The following is a 19181-nucleotide window of genomic DNA, read 5'->3' as shown; positions in this document are numbered from 1 at the left end:
CTGTTCTGTCACCTGTCAGCCCAAAAGGATCTGGCATTATAGGGCACCCAAAAGGGAGACAGTGTGTGTTTGGGGGGGGGGTCAGTGTCCAGTGTGAGCAGCCGGTTGCCAGTGTTTCACTTTGACTGACTCTCAGGAACTTCTTTAACAGTTAAAGTATAATGCAATTTAATAGATACAATTTAATAGATAGAAGTTATAACACAATTTATATTAATTAGAAATAAACAGATGAGCATAAGGACAGTAAAAAACAACAACAGCAAAACAACAAAAAAGCAGTCAAACAATTACAAAGACATTAAAACAGATACACAATAGATTTAAATTCATGAAAAATAAAAGGATAAAACAGATCAAAAAATAACTAAACTGGGGACAATGATATACCCTAAATTATCAAATGGATCAGCCTACAGTCCATGAAAGCTTATTTACTTTGGATTGGGAGAATGTATACATAGTTTGAGTGTTATTTAAAAAAATAAAAATGCATATATATGAAGCTGAGATGCTGAAAATGAGTATATGTATGTGTATTGTGTTTGTGTACTGTCTGAGTGTCAGTGAGTGTTTGGTGGTGGAAGGTGCATTGCAGCAAGCTCTCAACTGAAACCTGACATAGCAACAACACCCTCTTTCTCCCTCACCCTCTCACCCACCTTTCATCTCTCCCCCATAAACCTTTTTTTCATGAATGAATCCAGGAATGTAAGCTCAGCTCCCCTGCATGAAAGCATCAATGTACTCCTTAAATAATTCATCTCCAGGATCTATTATTTAACTATTATTTTCGCCTGTTCTTCACAACAAGGCTTCACTGTCTCCTCCTCCTCTTCTCCCTGTCAGGTCCTTCGGTCCTTTAATTGACAACCTTTGCAGGTCACTCAGTCCACATAAACAAATCCCTGTTTCCTGTGCAGCTACTTGATCTGCCTCGACCAAGTGGACTCTCCCTTTGAGTGTGTGTGTGTGTGTGTGTGTGTGTGTGTGTGCTGGGTGCAGTGCGGCGTGTGATGTGCTAAAACACAGGTAGATGGAGCGGTAGCCTCTCAGTGACCTAAAGCGGCTGTTGACAGCAGTGACAGTAGAAACAAGCAGGAAGAAGGAAAAAGAAACCTTGCAGCACTCAAGTCAACAGTCTCTCTTTGTCTGTCTCTCGACCCAGGCAGGAAATGGAGGGTCCTGATGTTTCACAGTAGCCTACACCAGTAATTTCATGTACTATTATTTCTTCTACACCAGCGATTTCTTGTACTGTTATTTTGCAACTCCAGATTTTTGCTTACCCAGTCAGTCATGTACTGGTTATCTCGCTGTTCGCTCTTCCTACCTCTCTCCCTTTGATGTGTAAATAGTTATCATTGTTGGGATAATCTATTATTGTGCACAGTTCTGATGACAACTAAAACTGCAAATCTTTGATGTGATAGATAATCCCGAGGCAAATTTGTAGTATATTTTATGTGATTCCTTTTTCTTTTTTTCCATTTGTGATTCATTGTTATTGCCATCTATCCTAACTAGGCTGACCTTCTTCAAAAATATTCTTTAAACTCTCTTTCCATATTTTAAAAATCACATAATTCATATACTTGTTTCATTTATTTAATTAAAGAGTTATTTTTCCACTTTTAAAACAGCATAAAAAACAGATAGATGTAAAGCAGTGTGACAGAGAGGTCAGGAGGCTCGGCCTTCACAGCAGCCACGCCCACAAAAAATTTAATGAAATTAAAGAACATTAATTGTTAAGAAAAAAAGCTGAATAAAATAAATTTTAAAAAAGAGAGAGACGTAAGCAGGTAAGTGCATGTTTCAGTCTCTACTCTCTTTGTTTTTACAGTATTTGGCTCAAAAAGGAGATGTTGTTTGTTTAAACTGGGCTGAAGCTTGCCGTTTTCACAACATCAGTTGTGAAACAAGCAAAAAACTATTGGGAATTGAACTTGCAGCATGCCTGTCTTCTTCAGTAGAGAGACAGACGTGACAAAACGTGTGCAGTGATGACATTCAAACCCTTTAAAGGGGAAACTTTTTCAACATGGAACCTATTTTCCCATGTTTTTGAGTCAAAAGGACTGATCGGAACAAGTTTTGAAATTGGTCCAGTATTGAGTAAGAGTACTGCAGCCATGATAAAGGCCACAGAGTGATCCTTCACGGCAACATCGTACCACAGATGTACGCTCACTAAAAGTGCTTGTTTTTGCTACTTACAGCATTGTAACAACATTATGGAAAGGATCCCTACAGAGAAATCAAAAGCTGTCTTCTTCTTTCTGGTCTGTTTATTATTGTCCTTTTATAACAAGGCTTCTCCTCGAGCAAGACGTGGTTAGACACAATAACAACAGACCAGTTTGAAAAAAAAAGGTAGAAATAACATTTCATTTTTTTGTAGGGATCCTTTCCATTATGTCAGACAGTTATAACAACAATCTAAACCTGTCAGTGGCAAAAACAAGTGCTTTTAGTGATGTACATTAACGTACAGCCCATGTTTTGGCTGTCAGCTGCAGCGGTCTCACTCAATACCCAACCCATCTCAAAACTTGTTGTTCCATTAGTCACTTTGATACAAATAAATGGGATAAAAAACAATATTAAACTCACTTGACCTTATTTTAAATTATAAAGGATGTCAGGCTGAATTTTTGAGGAAATACATAGGCTATACGGTAAACCCAAGACATCCAGAATATTCCTGTTGGATGATACATCAACATTAATATGTGGCACTTTATTTCTATTTTAGTTTATAACAGGCCTGACCTTTCTCTGTGTCATGACTGGTAAAAAAAAAAAAATTGAGTGAGACTTCCATGTTTTTCTCTCTACCTCCCCTTCTCCATCACACCATTCCCGCAGGAGCAAACCTGAGACTGACTGTGTATCGGTGTATCACCCACTTCCATCTGTCTAACCTCCGGCCCCGCCTCTCTCCATCCCCACGAGAGGGAGCAGCAGATCAAGAAAAGGGGAGGAATGGAGGAAGGAGCAAGGGAGCGAAAGAGAGAAGTGTGTCTGTGTCCCAAAGGATTGGTCTCTGTCTGTCTGAATCAGGAAGTGAGAATGTGACGGCAGGAGAGGCAGAGCAGAGACATCTCTTCTGTGTGTGTGTGTGTGTGTGTGTGTGTGTGTGTGTGTGTGTGTGTGTGTGTGTGTGTGTGAGAGAGAGAGAGTGTGTTTTGTATGGACCTTGTTGAGCTGAGGTGTCATATATGTGAAGATCACAGTTTCAAGCTGGTGGCAACCAGGAATGATGCTCCAAATCACTGAAATGCCAGAGACAACTGTGTTGTGATATGTTATGTGTGTATATTTGTGAGTGTGTATGTGTGGGTGGATGTGTGTCAGTGTGTGTGTGTGTGTGTGTGTGTGTGTGTGTGTGAGAGAGAGAGAGAGAGAGACTTACGGGACATTTGATGGAGATTAATACAGCTTTTAGAGTCTGAAAGTGAAAATGTCATCAGTATGTCACCTTGGAAAAAAAAGACACTGTGACACTGTCTCATCTAGATCCTGATGTACACACACACACACACACCCAAACACACAAACACACTAGTTTTGTGTCTGACATACAGTAACACAGCCCTGTCATTTGAACTCAAGTAACCCCTCCTTGGCACCACCTTTAAAAATGCATTAATATAGACCGATTTCAAACTGAAAGTTATTGAACACAATAATATATAAATATAAAGTTAGTGTTTTCATACATTTGAAGTAATGTTTAGGTTGGTAAGTTTATGTGACTACCGCTTGGAGTGGCAGACGCTGGATTTTTCAAACATTTATGAGTCCAGATAAAACAAATATTCATTATGTCAAGCTTACCATTTATCCTTTAGTTTTGGTTCTGTCTCATATCTATAATTTTTAGTTCAACCATACAATTCATCTATAGATTTGAGCTTGATTAAATCTATTTATCCATGACCTTAAGCTTTATTTCAACCATGTATCCTTTAGCTTTAGTTCAGTCATTTATCCATGACTCTAAGTTTGACCATTTATCTATGATTCTGAGATCATTTTAACCATGGCTTTCAGTTCAACTATTTAGTCATATATTTTAAATTTATTTCAAATATTTATCCTTTACTTTTAATTAACCTTTTTTTCAATTATTTTAACCAAATCAGCAGATTTGTATCTGTATTTCTGCATCTCACAGATACGATACTTTATTATGTAGTGGATATGTTGAAACTTGATGACTTTATTTCACAACCTGTTTTGTTGTTTGTTGGTCTCTAACACTTGTCTGCAGCTTTGCAGGCAGCTCACCTTAATGTCACATTGTCCCTAATACCCTCCAACCTCCAGATGACAACGTGAACTCACATACTATGTCACTTTAGAAATGTTACCATGATACTTATGAAACATACAAATGCTAACATTTTCTTCTGGTGGGTGGGCTGATCAATTTATCTGTGTATTTGATAAGCTTTTCCAGCTGTTCCAACCCCTTATCAATTCCTTTTAGCTAACTATTTCAATTCTTTAGTCATTACCCCTCAACCATGCAATACTTTTATCCAATTCTTTTCTGGTAATTAGCAAATTAGTTTCAAACTCTTAATCTAAACATGTAGCATTCAAGTGTTTATTTCTATTTTCTCATATTAGCTGAGCTACTCTGCAGATTTTCCACATCACCATCCCAATAATTGAGGTCCCCTGTTGGAGTACAAGTACCCCTAGTTGGGAATCACTGATGTAGATGCACGTGTACGCACACAAACTGTGTGGATGAATAATTAGATAGACACAGGGCTGTCTCTCTGTTTCCGCTCACACATAAAACTGCATGAATGTAGGCCAACTCACTGTCGGCTTCACTTCCCTCTCAGCACAGTCAAAACAACACACTAACTGTTGTCTCCTCTTGTTCATCAACCTCTATCTATCTCTTGTTCCCTCTATCTATCTTTAACTCTCTCTTTCATGAGGTGTGAGTCACGAGGAATTGTCCAGCAGATCAACAAAACAACTGTTCTTGTGATCGGGCACTGCTCTCACTCGCAATGACGTTGATATAGTTATGGTCACATCATTATATCCGTATTAGCAGGAAAAAACCCTTCACGCTCCAACACCTACATGCCTTCACCGCATGCTATCTCCTGTGTCTGATGTGTGTTCAGACTCATTTACTCTGTGTGTGTCCCTGCCTTATTCTAACTTGACAGATGAAGCTCGACACATATTCATGGTATGTTCAGCCCAATCTGCTATTCTATATGTAGCGCACTGCAGATGTTTTTTTAAGTTAATGAGAACAATAAAATGACTTTCCACAGCTACAATTAAGTCTGTAGTGTACATTTTTCGTAATACTAGTTCAGGAGTCTATTGCCGTTCCAGCGGCACTGTGATATTTTTATGGTTGTTATTTTTTGTCAAATGCTGCATAACAATGTGTAACAGTTAAAGATAAGTAATAAATACCGGTTAAATATTACTTAGTGTTATCAGAAAACAGCAGCATTAAGAAAAATTCAAAAGCAAAGTTCACACACACACACACACACACACACACACACACACACACACACACACACACACACACACACACACACACACACACACACACTCACACACACACACCCCAAAACCCTCACACAATCCCTGAACACAGCATACTGTCTGTTTACCTGCAGGCAAGGTAAAGCAACACAATGGAGGAACTCTCTCAAATGTTGAGAAGGGACAGGGGAACACTTGGCATTTTGGGCAAACACAGTCACACACTCTTACTGCGTTAGTGTTAACCTGAAAAGGTTGTGTGTTAGTGTGTTTGACAGCTCTCCGACCCTGGCTGCGATGTTGACATTAGTGGACACGGACACATCACCTCTGCTTTGGGAAAAGGCCGACGGTGAGCCTGGCCTCGAGCACAGCAGGGGGTTCTCTGTATGTGTGTATGTGTGTTTGAGGTTTTACTGCATATTTATTGTTTTTGTTAAAGTCAAAGCACCACAGACATCTACAAACACCTGCCTGAGCAGATTAATTTGTAGCTCTTCAATGCATCTTTGTGAATTTCTGCATGTGTACTAAATGCCATTGTATCAAGTGTCTCGTGTTGATAAATAGCTGGTGTTGTTTTTCAGGTGTTTATGGTGTGAGTTCTGTTGTATAGGTGAGAGTACTTTTGTGAAGAGCAGCTTCATTTCACACTGAAGCTTTCTTTTCTCAGTTTTGAATAGTAACGTGAGGATAAAACGCATGTTCTTGAAACCTTTCCCCACTCTAATCTACTCTTTCAGCCATTTGTATTATAGCTTCACAGACAAGGAGCCTCAGAGTGTTGATTTTTCACCTTGTGTATGAGTCCGTTGTTGACTTCACTTTGTCACGGAAATCAAATCAGATCAAGTTTTATATTCCGCAAATTGTCATCGTGCCAACTCTGGAGGATTGAGCAAATGGAAGAGGACAGCAAGACGCAAACAAACAAGCACGTATAGATGAATAGCCTGACGCTGATGTCAACAACATGCCCGTCATGTTCAGAGCAGAAACGGAGCCTCTCAACCGTGACATGCAATTGCAGGAAAAGAAGAAAAGGTCAACAAAATGATACAGAGCAAACTAATGGGGAGAGGAATTCATACATCTGAAATCTGCCTCAACACTCATTGCTTTTGCCTCTTTTTTTTCTCTTCTTGTTTCCTTAACCCTTGCATGTGTGTGTGTGTGTGCTTCACGTGTGTTTGTGTGAGCACATATGTGTGAAGTCCAGAGCTCTCTTTTGATATATGTGGTGTGGAATGTCAGGCATGTCTCGTTGCATTAGTGAGCGGTGAGGAGGACGCTGCCTGCCACTGCGCTCCGATGAAGGCGCCTCAACAATGGATACTCCACTCCCACCACCCTTCAACCCCCCCAAAGCCTTGGCACTTATCAGTTAGGGGGTCTGTGTTCCTCCAGGGGGGATGATTGGGGGTGGGGGTTGCCTGTGAAAAAAACTGGCCTGAGGCGATGTTTAAGAGGCAACTTTTCGAGGAATTGTCGAAGGAGAGGAAGCAGTTTTTGTGTTGAAGGCGGTGATGATGTGAAATGTTCTCTGTGGCAGCTTAATCCCTGAGTGCCGCTGCTCATTAGCTACATGCAATGTTGCAGCTTTGTGATTCAGTTCAATATGCAGTCCACCTTCTTCAGCCAAACGTACAATATTTCCCTATGAAATGGAGTAAGAGTGTAAAGTAGCATGAAAATAAAATATTCAAGTAAAGTACCTGAATTCATACTTAAGTACAGTACTTGAGTAAATGTACTTAACTACATTCCACCACTGACTCATACTAAAGGTGCAGGTTTCTTTTTAGCATTAGGGGTACACTCCATTTTGAGCAACAAACACTTGCATTCTGGTGATTTTTAGGCACCAATTGTGCCTTTTCTGCATCACTTTATGTTTTAAATGTAGTGAATTTGATCAGAATCAAAGTCCCCTTTCATGTTTTCATTTTGAGGACAAATGCAAATGTTCTAAATATTGAAGGGGTATCCTCTGCATCCAACCAGATATCTACACCTATGACTCAAACAACCTCTTTCTCCTCCTTTTCTCCATCTCCTAGGTCCGCTTAGATCTCCTGACCTTTGACATCCATCCATACATCCACTAGCCCTTTGGTGTCTTGTCCATCTCGCTATCTGTCTGTCTGGCCCCAAGTCACACTCTTAATGCAAACCGCCGTCTTATCCTCAACCCTTCCACCTCTCTTTCCTCCGGCCCGTTGGCTGCAGGTGGATGTAGCAGGTCTGTCGCAGGGTGGCAAAGCTGTCATTCACCGTGTGTGTATTTGTGTGTGTGTATATGTGTATGTGTGTGAAGGGTGCGAAGGCAGCTGTCATGCTGTCTCAGGATCATATGTTGGCTGTCAGACATGCTGTAAAACTGACATCCAACCAGCAAAACACACACACACACACACACACACACACACACACCATGAAGTCATGTGAGAACACAGAACCCAAAATCTTTATTTTATATGTTTAAAAAAAATGGCATATTTCAACTTTAAATTATGCTGCAATTCTAAATCAGCACATTCTTCTGTCAAAAAATGAACTGAAATTTGTTGGCATATACTAATGTATTGTTTGAACTGAAGCCCACACAACGAAGCACATTTGTCATTTTGAACAGCAGGATGATTGGATTCTTAATCAAACATCTTATGTGCTGAATGGTTGAGCAAGACACTGAAACCCTGCCAGCCATGGATGAATTACTGAACAGGTCTACCAGACACAGGCCCAGGGGCCCAGACTGTCAGGGGGGCCTCTGACCTTCACTTGTAAAATGTCAAATGTCAAATTAGAATGACTGGAAAGAGACCAACAATGAAGAGACACAAAATTACCACAAACACAAACCAACAACAAGATGCATTTGACTACAAAGCGACACACAATCACTACAAAGTCTGTGTGGTTTGCTCCTATGTCTGACATAGTGATTTGCAGGTTGACCCACAGCCCATGGGTCGGGAGGTTCAAGTAAGTTTTTTAGAACAAATTCTGCAGCTTTATCATCAGCGCTGGCTATTGACCAAGAAAATTTGTTGAAGTCCAATATATTTAACCCTTTGAAACCTGGAGCGACATCACTTTTCTTGTGAAAGCAAATAGCAAATAGCTAAAAGCAAATAGGTAACTTTCAGCTCCAGTTCGGGTCATTGATTAACACATAAGTTTACAGGTCAGGCAAAACAGATTGGCTCTCATAATGAGCCAGGGTGGGGTATGTTTTTAAGTTCCCTAAACCGATCATCACTAGTAGGAGAGGTAGTGGGGCCCTTTTTATCTGTGCCCAGGGGCCCATTGTCTCATAATCTGCGGATGCTGCCAGCTCCTAGGATGCTGACCCTGCACTGTAACATCTGTTGACAGAGGTCAAGTGAAGAGAAGAGTTCCCTCAAGGATCAGTAAAGTGTTTTATTATTTCTATCTATTATTCATGCCTGTCCCACAATGCAAAGGTTTTTATGTCATATGTCAAGAATACAATGAGTTTATGTGTTGAAATGTGAAGAAAAATGGCCTGAGATCACAGCACCAAACCTCTGTTGTCACTTTGCAGCTCCTCTACAGCCTGCTGTGTGTGTTGTATCTTTTATTCTGCAATTATCTTTACAGTATGTGCACGTGTAGGAATATGTATGGGTGTTTTTCTGTATGTGTGCATTAATGCACATGTGTTCATGTCTGCATGTAAGTGTGCGTGTGTGTGTTGTGGGATTTCTCAGGAGAAGGTGAACGTCTCATCTCTTTGGTCCCTAGCCTGTTCAGGTAAATAACACATTCACACACCACTGCACACACCATTGATCCCCACACACACACACACAACACATAACCCCCCCCTCCTCTTGTACACCTTTGATCCCACACTCATCCTCTTCTCTTCTCCTCTCTTCTCTTCTCTTGTCTTCTCTTCTCTTTTTATTTGGAAATGCCTGCACAGCTACTTGGTGGTGTGTGTGTGTATGTGTGTGTGTGTGTGTGTGTGTGTGTGTGTGTGTTTCTGATGTCCAGTGAGACAGGGGAGGCGGGCAGGTCTCCGTTGGCCACAGCACAGCTGTCGTTTCAGGTTAGTGCAGGCGAGAGGTGGCTGAGGAGGAGGTGGAGAGGGATGAATAAGTGAAGAGGCTGCAGACTGGACTCATGTTAAATGTAGAAAGGCTAACAGACCAGACTGCTGTTGAGCTGTGTGTGTGTGTATGTGTGGGTGGGTGGGTTTCTGGGTTGTGTGTGCAAGAGAGAGAGAGACAGAGAGAATGTGTGTATGATTCTACGTGCGCACATGAGCTCTACAGAGGACCTGCTGCCTGTCCCACTGAGCTTCCAATTAGCACACACCACTAGAGCAAGACACACACACACAGACACACACATACACAAACACACACTGAGGACCCTAGAGAGAGGCCTCAAACCTGCCTGTCAGCTACTGTTAGATCACACTGCACTGGGCCGACACCACAACACACACACACACACACACACACACACACACACACACTTGAATGCAAATTTACACAAGGATTAAGATCAATAAAAGTTACTCATGTATACACATTTAGCTGAATTAAATGATAATATCCACAAATTTAGAGTAGAGTAAATATAGATTTATATGTGTGTTTATAGAAATAAAAACAGTAGAGTAGAAAAAAATTATAAAAGTTTATCAGATTTCCCTGTTTGTCAAATTGAACGTGATCAAACGTCCACATGAAACACACACATAAGTTTACACACGGCATTATCACTCACAACCCTCCACAGCATTGCCTGTTTTGTCCTTGTGCATATTTTAATGATATCATCAATAATGGACATGTACCCATTCTTCGGTAGGGTAAGCTAGGATGTCACAGCTTCAAAACACACACACACACAATAAATGGGTCAGACTGGTTGAATTTGGATCTTTAATTAACAATCCCTGGTTTGGCTGGTTCATTAGTGAGCCCATTAGAGTGCTGTTTGCCAGTGAGTGTCGCTCCCTGATTGGCACAGACCTCCGCACAGTGTCTACTTAACTTTTACATGGTTGCTAAACCTCAAAGTTCAACAGAGTGAGCTAAGCTTTATTTGATACCTATAGGTTACCCAGTTTCCATCATGGTTCTTCATCAGTTTCTTCATCTTCTTTCATCAAGCTCCATTTTTTCTTGACATTAATTTTAGTCCATGATAGTTACATCATGGTGCATATAGCAGGGGTCTTTAGCAGTTGTTTCATGTGTTTCACCTGTGTCTTGTTTTACTCACCTGTGTGTAGATAGTAATCAGCCCCTGTGTATTGAAAGACCAGTGTTTCATCAACATTGTCGCCCCAGTGTGTTCATGAGTTGCAGCCTTTTCCTTGTGTTTTTGCTTACCTGGTTTTTGACTTTGCTCAGATTAATGGGCTTCTTTACTCCTGTGATTTCCCTGAATGGACTTTTCTTCCTTCGCTGTCTGTCTACACATGACCCCTGCTTCCTTTAGTTAAGATTTGGATTTGATCAACTGTGATTAGTGTTTGGTGCTTTTCTCTGCATCTGAGTCCCAGTTTTGAACAAAATCACTACACTTAGCGAAAAGAGAGACATATACAGGGACATCCTTCTTCACAGGCCTATATTGCATAAAACTGAGTTTCATATTAAACTGAGCTTCAGTATAGTATAGTATATAGTATATATTTACAAATAGGCCAGTTTATATTTTTGCTAATTACATTTTGCATTCGTGTTAGTGTGTGTTTTTTTAGACATATTTTAATTTTGAACAAAAATTTTTTTTTAAAAAAACCTAGATTAAATTAACAAACAATAATTTGATGCCCCCCCCTGCATGACCCCCTGTTGAAGACCCAGGGTATAAAACATAGCAATATAGTGAGATGTTTTTGTGAAATATAGGAGGATTTTCTCCCTGTGGCATACTGTAGCAGACTGGGATCAGCTGCAAGCAGTGGGATGAAAGTATGAGCTTTGAAAAACTAAACCAAGTTAAGATTCAGATAAAATCATGTAAAAAAAAAAAAAAAAAAGTTACAAAAATCTCCAAAACTACATTTATGTGTTTTAATGTAGGACTCTATTTGATCCATTGCTTCTGAATTGAATTTTGTGGAGAACTTTTACTATCTGAGATTTAGTGTCTTTACACAACACTCCAGCAGGGTAAACGTTCCCTGACATGAGGTATTAAGATGACGCACAGGTCATCGCACAGGTTATCTACAGTGAATAAAAGAAGATTCTCTTCGTCTGACATCACCATCTCAATACTATTACTTTGTCTTCTTTATCATTTCCTCTCTTTTTTTAAAGTACCCCTCCACCTTTCCTTGAACCCTCCAACTCAAAAGCATCTCTCCAGAAAGCTTAAACAAATCTTCTGTTCCTCTGTGTGCTCCCTTGGGTGACATCGACGTGACATTACAAGTTCGGGCCCGAGCAGAGATGCAGCTAGAGAAAAAGCTGGGACTGAATATGAAGATGAGGTAGATGCAGAAACGAAGGTGACGGCCTTCTCTCTGTCCATTCAGGGAGAAGATTGTCCTTGCTTTGTTAAATGATTTCTTCCAGCTGAACTCTTCTCCCAATATCAGTCAAAGGGAGGTTGCCGAGAGATCTCGGAGAGAAAACGAGGACTGGATGTATACCCAGAGTTCCCTGGGTCACCTTGGAATACAGCTCACTCAGTAAATCAATCCGTTTATTGCCATTTCAATAACCATTCAGGTTGTTTTTGTCACTCTGTACTGTGCATGGGCCAAGTAGCAGTCAGACCCCCACAGACTATGTTTTACATTTTTTATATTTCATGACTGTATAGGAAAATAAACCGGTTGAAGGCTATTTCAATGCAAAGAAGGGGTTTAGTGCCTTTCCACTCCAACAAGAGGCATATTTAGGGCATGTCTTTGTGCCGCTTTTTTGCTTTCCCTCCTCTGCTCTGTAATTTCAGTCACATCTTGCAGGTAATGGCCAATGAGGCCCCTGACACTTTGGGTTGACACCTTTGGGCCCATTCAGTAATCCGCTCATGTCTCCGACCCATTTTCTTGTCTTCTCTGTGGGTCTCTCCTGTATGTTCTGCGACAGTACCTCTCTGTCCCACTAGATGGGGGTGTTATACTACTGATGACCCGCAGCAGCCATTCATCTCTGACCCGGCACAGTGGGTGCACTTAGCCAGAGCTCTAATTTACCAACTCAGGCCAACCTTTCTATAGCAGGGCATTTTAACAGCACTGTAATTACACTTAAACCGTACTGCGCTGCATGGGATTCTATATCCTTTCAGGTCTGTAGGCCACTGCGGCCTCAAGTTTACAGAAGCAGATTTGTTAGTGGGAGATTTCATTGTGAGACTGGTAGGATACATCTGGCTGGAAAAGTGAATCACTAGCTTCATGTTCCTTGATTTCCTACTTTTGAGGTGCCCTTGAGCAAGGAATTTAATATCCAGACTCTCCAGTTGCTTCCACTGGACTCCCTTTGGATTGTTTGGGCCTGTGTTAAGTGACACCCCAAACTGGTGCCGAAGCAAGTCTGAGGAAAGTCGCCTAATTCATGCTTCATGGTCCTGTGACAAGGTTCAATGATCTCTGTGAGATTATCGGCCTTAGTTGATGGATCAGGCTCAATGGGAGAAAACAAATTAAACATTAAAGGTTGGGTCCAAAATGGTATTATGATAGACTGACTGATTATTCTCAGACGATAGAGACTTGGGGGTGCCTCCAATTTGAAGAATGGGCTGAAGAGATTGCAAGAGTGGCAGCGTTCAAAAAAATGTCCTATAAATGGTTTGGGAGGGTGGATTTAGGCAATATATATTATAAAATGGGGCAAACATTTAAACTTTTGGCATTGTGGTTAGCACTGTTGCCTCACAGCAAGAGGGTCCGCGTTTCGATCCCAGGTTGGAGCGGGATTCGGTCCATGGACGGGGGCGGGGGCCCTTCTGTGCGGAGTTTGCATGTTCTACCCGTGTCTGCGTGGGTTCTCTCCGGGGTCTCCGGCTTCCTTCCACATTCCAAAGACATGCAGGTCAGGTTGATTGGTGACTCTAAATTGCCCTTAGGTATGACTGTGTGTGTGAAAGGTTGTCTGTTTATATGTGTCGGCCTCGCGATAGTCTGGTGACCTGTCCATGGTGTACCCCGCCTTCCGCCTGATGACAGCTGGGATTGGCTCCAGCCCCCCGCGACCCTTGCTAGGACAAGCGGTTAAGGACAATGAATGAATGAATATTTAAACTTTTGGCCGGGCTTCTGACATGGTTCACACCTTGTGAGGAGTCACATTTTTATATAGTCAGTGGGTGGACAAAATCAGCATTTGCTTTGTACTTGCTTGTTTTGTGATGGTTTATTTGTTGAGTTTCGTCTTGTTTTAAATATCTTTGTCCACTGCATATGACAGAATGTGTTTATGTTGATAACTGAGGCCAGTTACATATGTTATGATGACAAACTAGGCAGTTGAGGGTGGGGTGTTTATACATATATTTTGTGATATATTTTGTGATGCATTTTATTCTATATTCAGTTCAAGAAAAAATAAAAACAGTTAATTAGAAAAGATCTTAGGGTGCCCGGTGGCTTTGTGGATAGAGTAGGCGCCCCATGTACAGAGACTGTGTCCTCACCGCAGCGGCCGTCGGTTCGAATTCCAGCCTCATCCCTTTGCTGCATGTCGGCCCCTCTCTCTCTCTGCCCCCCCACCCACACACTTGACCTTTCTTATCAAATTAAAGGCATAAAAAGGCCCAAAAAAAAAAGAAAAAAAGAAAAGATGTAGTGGAGCTGCTCAGGGGTCAGATTCCTGTGTTTGTATGTCAGCTTCCAGGTTATATATTAAAATCCTTAACTTCAGCTCTACATAAAATGTGAAGTGGGTTAAGTTAAGACTTCAGATATGATGTAGAATATATACCCTACTAACGGACATGCAGCTCGGTTTGAGGCAGTGGCACTTCTGCTTAGAGAGTCAAATGCCTGGTATTCATGGTATTTAAGCCCATGTTTTGTAGAAAAGATGTTTCAACATATTGCTGATATTTCCAGCCTTACTTGAAATACTGGTCATTTTATAGACATATAAGTAACTCTGATTTCACCTTTCTTCATAAAATGAAGCCACACTTTGGACCATTTCTTCCGCTGCGTCATGATTCCTTCTTTTGCATCATAGTTTTGCAATGTGCAACTGTTGGAAAAAAACAGGAAAGGGAACTGATTAGCTCAGACGCATTCAATTCTATTGGATCGGACAAATTAAAACAGTTTTTTAATTGCAACTGGTTCACAGTTTCCATGCCTTAACATCGAGTATGCAAATTCTGAGACTGTTACAGCTGCAAAAGTAAAAGTGTTCACCAACTTTAACTATGATCACATTCTCATCTGTTTTTTCAAAGTAGAGTTGGTCCAAGTGACACTTGCTGATGACTGGCGACATATGGCTGCAGCACATGCCCCCCTGATACTAATATACAGCCCATGTACACGCGTGTTCCCTTGGCACACAAAAAGTAGTGGGTGTGCCCCACCATGTGTCTGCTACTGGACGTTAACTGTGATCACAACAGTCTGTGTTTGTGTGAGTGCACGCATGTGTGAGATATATTCATAGTATGACATATGCTTGGAAAATACATGTGTCACCAAGTGTTGGCCATGCATGTGAATGAAATATGTCCACGCATAGCCTACGATGTCTACACACACTGTTTTTTCTGCGTGTGTGAATTTGTACATTGAGCGCAAGCTTGTGTGTGATAGTAATCCGGATTGGGCAGCTGTGCTCATTCGTATTCAGCCCTGAGGCACTTTGAGGCCGTCTCGCTGATTAGGGATCAGAGACACAGAGAAAGAAGGAGAGAGAGAAATAGGAGAGAGTGATGAAGAGAGGGAGAGAGTGAGAGACAAAGAGAGAAAAACAAAGCAGGAGAGAGAGGTCCTCTCCCATTTAGTAAACAGTTGGTTAATGACTCTAATCCCATTAAGCAGGGGGAGCAGCTTGCCCCCTCACATAACATGCATTAATATGTATATGTAAGTGTATAATGTACATACTCTTTCTCTCTCTCTCTCTCTCACACACACACACACACACACACACACACACACACACACACACATCATACCCTGGAAATGAGATTGATTTGCCCTCACAAACAGTCGATAGAGCCCTAATGTAACACTGTAAGCTTTTAAGGAGGCTTGAAGAGCAGACTTATGAAAATGACATGTAAATCAAATGAGCGTTGTATATGTTCAGGCACGATTTGCCAACAATTATTGTTTTGACCCGGCTCCTCAGTTGACAAAAGAAACCTGCTCCCTCTGAGGAGCAGGAAATCAGCTTTTCAAGTGCTCTTGTGTTTGAAGAGCGGAGGGCAAGGCAAGGCGTGATTGCTACACTCTGCGGAGAGGATCACACATGGGGTGATTTCATACAAGCAGAGAAAAAGCGGCAAAGGCACTTAACTCAGTGTTTACTCTGCTAACTTGTGCTGATCTGGAGAGAAAAATAATGATAAAGAAAACTCTCTTTGGTGTATTAAACAGCTGATAAAAAAACTACAATTCAACATTTCAGCTCGTGGCCTTCTTCAACACAAAGCTTGTGTGTGTTTTGCCTCATTTCTATAATGTCTAGATGGCAAAATAAACAAGTGCCTGGTGCAGGAGTTGTTAACCCATAAGTAGATTAATACAGCATACCGAGAACATGAACATGCGTGGGCATACAAAAGCATCAATATGCATGAAAAACATTCAAATGCTTATCCTTTGCAATGCCATTAAAGTGAGCCACACAAGGACATAGGTATTGTTTCAACATTGTGAGGGACACATATGAAAAGGGGGGTTTGGGGGAAAAATGTCCAAAAAACTAAAAGTAAACTGAACTAAACTAAACTAAAAAATATATATTCATGATTATGATTGTTATATATTTGCAATCATCTCATAGAAAATACATTAATGATTTTTATTTTTATTCAATTTTTACAGGTTATTTCCCTTTTTTAATTTCATTATTCTATTGACAATTTCCAAGTAGTTTTCTTGTAACTTTTTACATTTATGTTTTTGTAAATTGTTTTGGTCATTTCTTTTTAAGTTGCTCATTCCCTTTCATGTTTTTGAAATAAGTCAAACCAGTTCGCTCAGGTTTCAAATGGTTTAAAAAAGGATACTCAGCAATAAAATTCAGGCAACTTGAAAGAATATACTTTTCATCTGCAACCATATTAGTGAACAGCATCAGGAAAGAGAAAAGTTATTCTCTCCTTGTGATTAATTCTGCAATCATGCATTAGAGAAGCAGTTACAGTATCACATGTCCTGGGATGGAAAGAAGGTAATGTTGAGCACTTAATTCTCAGTGAAGCCTACAGCACACAGAGAGGAGGGAGTTACATATGGCACTATACTGTATATATATAATGTAGTCTGGCTGTGGCCTGAAGACATTAAGTCTATGTACCTCCAGACAGGCTGCCTTTGGAGACACATAACTTTAGATCTGGTCTGCAAGCCACTGTTGGGCTCTTAGGCTTTTTTCACTTCAACCACTGCTGGTTGACCAAACATACTGTGTCAGAGAATAACTTACACCCTATACTGTAGCCTCTATAATAACTACTTTTTTTTTTACATTATTTTCACGGCCTAATTTTAGAATTGTATTTAACTCCAATCTCTCTGTGTTTCCTTATCAATAATACCTTTTTTGAGGGCATTATAATCAAGGGTGGATTACTAGACAATGGCCCCTGGACACAGATATGCAAATGACTTCCCCCACCTCCCCTACGTCTTCTTTTTGGTTGTTTTGTGTCTCTTTGTGGTCATTTTGAGTCTCTTCTTGGTCCATATGTAAGGCTCATTTATGCTCCCTTTATGTGCATAATAGATTAGTTTCAAATATTGTAAATGTCACTGATCTCATACTTCCATGCGTCCTTTACGTTGTCATAGATACAGCCAATAGATGGCACTAGAGTGCGGAGTCAAACATTTCAGACAACGACAAATAAGCAACAGTGGAGGAGGTCATAATACTGTACCTTTAAACTTAAGCAGCATTGTAGATGGTGGAAGTCTGTGCTGCCATTATATACATCACCAAGATGTTGATGGAGAAACCTTTTCACTATCTATCTATATTATCGATTTATTCCTTTATATCCTTATTTAAATTACTTCTTCATCTCATATCTTGCCTGAGCTATGCTACACTGTCTCCACGATCTTCAGCTGTACTGCTCTGTTTCATCTGTATCTGTAAGCTTTCAGAAAGCATGCATTGATACTGACAAAATGAATACAGACAACTGACAAAAGGCTCTGTTCGTCCCCATCTCCAAACCTTACGTTGAGAATATATGAAAAAAATAGACACACCTCCTGATTTCCTGTGTATTCATGAAACTATGGTAACATTGTGTTTATAAGTGTCGATATGACTCATAACAACATGAGTAACAAAGACAGAGGATGCTTTGTGAGAATACGTCATGGTGGTGTGTTAAATTGAGTTTGGTAAAAAGAAGGCCCTTCATTTCTGAGTACTTGCTTTACACGGTCAAGATAGATCCCTCATTTCATATGATGGAAATGTCTCCTCGAGCCATGCTAGAAAATTCAGTTTCAGTTTCACAGTTAAAAATGAGCACTGATTTAGTTTTATTGTGATTATTATCATTAACACTAGTGATTTAAACTACCACAGTATACAAATAAGATAGCATTTTATATTAACTGAGGTAATTCCACACCAGTGCCGGGTCAAACAGAAGGCACTGGGTTTCCCGTTAATATTAAGGCATATTCATGGAATAAATAAATAAATAAGTTTTTAAAGGGTGTTTCGTAATGTAAGATTGCATATTTTAATTATTATAATCATGTATGTTGTGGAAGTCTTACCTTGACTGTCATATTTGGGTGGGCAGGAGTACTACAGTATTAAATATGTACTGTAAAGTATTTTACAGTATTTTCAAAGCCAGCTTTCCTCAATTGGTAATAATTTATGGGGCTCTAAAATGTAATCCAACCCACAGGAGGAACTTCAGGTGTCAGCATGAAGTTTATTATAAACTTAATTTATGATCACATAAATTATTGATAGTATACTTCCATGTTCCAAACTATTTATAAACACACAGACAGACACACAGGCGCCAACATGATGACATCATGTTCTATGTACTATAATGGAAGAACGTTAAAATGAGTAGTTTGACAGATTTTACTTGAAAATGTATACTAAATGTACCTCTACATGAAATCAAAACAAAGTAATCCCACTGTAATAGCAGAAAGCATAATATATGTAGGTTTGCTGCCTTAATAACTACTATATCTATAGATAAAACAAAGAAGTTATGATCTATATTACAGTCTGTAAAACTCTGTTTAGTTTTTACTCTCGCAATAATTTATGTTAAGATGATGCTCATCTGTAGGCTCCAAAAGCAAGTGGAAGTAAATTCTAATGGAGCTTATACTGAAGTAGTTAGGAGCCAAATTAATAGCTTGACCAGTAGAGAACTGCTATTTCTTTGATAGGTTGCTTAGTATTTTATCCTATCATGCCACATGCCATTATTATCTTTGTCAAGAC

This window comes from Plectropomus leopardus, chromosome 13 (genome assembly GCF_026936395.1).
Source record: "Plectropomus leopardus strain MGB_pleo_1.0 chromosome 13, ASM2693639v1, whole genome shotgun sequence".
Classification (NCBI taxonomy): domain Eukaryota; kingdom Metazoa; phylum Chordata; class Actinopteri; order Perciformes; family Serranidae; genus Plectropomus; species Plectropomus leopardus.
The sequence above is the reverse complement of the archived record's forward strand: the minus strand, read 5'-3'. Positions refer to the sequence as shown.